Source organism: Sapajus apella, unplaced genomic scaffold, assembly GCF_009761245.1.
Source record: "Sapajus apella isolate SASKATOON/1434 unplaced genomic scaffold, GSC_monkey_1.0 scaffold20, whole genome shotgun sequence".
In the NCBI taxonomy this organism is placed as follows: domain Eukaryota; kingdom Metazoa; phylum Chordata; class Mammalia; order Primates; family Cebidae; genus Sapajus; species Sapajus apella.
This window is the reverse complement of record NW_022436960.1, coordinates 1,160,541-1,161,536: the sequence shown is the minus strand read 5'-3', so window position 1 is coordinate 1,161,536 and position 996 is coordinate 1,160,541. Positions and strand designations below refer to the sequence as shown.

The 996-nt window shown below is 53.8% G+C and overlaps 1 non-coding gene across 1 annotated transcript; it reads left to right on the top strand.

Moving 5' to 3' along the window:
• Nucleotides 1–74, top strand: TRNAI-AAU. The gene has a single exon. It is a non-coding gene; the product is annotated as a tRNA-Ile (tRNA).
• Nucleotides 75–996: the final 922 nt, after the last annotated feature.

Genomic DNA, 996 nt, shown 5'->3' with positions numbered 1-996 from the left:
GGCCGGTTAGCTCAGTTGGTTAGAGCGTGGTGCTAATAACGCCAAGGTCGCGGGTTCGATCCCCGTACGGGCCAGCCGGGAATCTTCTTTTTCTCCCATGAACTCCTTTCGCAACTATTTTTACAAATGCTCCTTTCTGGTACCGTAACCGGCGTGTATGCAGGAGCGAATTGCGGAATCATTTGGACTCGGCCCAGAGGTTGTCGAAGGCAGCCTGCTGGGGAGAGCGGGAGGAACCCAACGCGCGCTGAGGTCGTGGCTCTTCACGCAGAGACCCCGTGCCCGATGCCACCTGAAGGGTCTGTTTTAGAATGCCATTGGTTAGGCCTTTAACATTTGTCGTTTTTGGGGGGGCACTCAGGACATCCAAACCGATGCACATCACCAGCTCCCACCCCCCACGTTTCCTGAGGCTGCGTCTTGCCTGGAGGAACCGCCCAGTGAAGACAGGTGCTCCCAGATGTCACGGCCTGGTGTTCTCTGGGCCCCCTGGCGGGGAAGCCTTAGAGCTGAAAATCCAGGTCTGGAATGAATGCATTCCACAGATGAGTATGGAGAGCCACTACTGCTTGCCCAGCACCGTTCTAGGCTGGGCACAAAACGCTGAGACACAAAGCCTAACCCGCCTGGAGACAGTGACAGCCAGCAGGTGACTGCCATGTTTTTAGTGAGGCGTTCAGGTTGTGAAAGCCTCTGGAAACCTTCTCTTTCCCGCCCCACCGCCCCCTTTTCTTTTCAGAAACATCTTAGGCTTCTCATTTCTTCTTGGTTCTGCATTTTGCAGCCGGAGCAAGTGGATGCATTTCCCTCTCCTGGTTCAAATTTCTAGGGTGGTCAGGTGTGCTCAGTTGAACAAAAGCCGGTTGTATAGGGTCGATGCCATTGATGTCAGGATCCAGCAGGGGCTCCACCTGTTCCTGAAGATTCTACAGTGGAAACAGCTACTAGCTCTGACCTAAATAAGAAGGAGCTCAAAAATCTACAGACCTCGGTAAG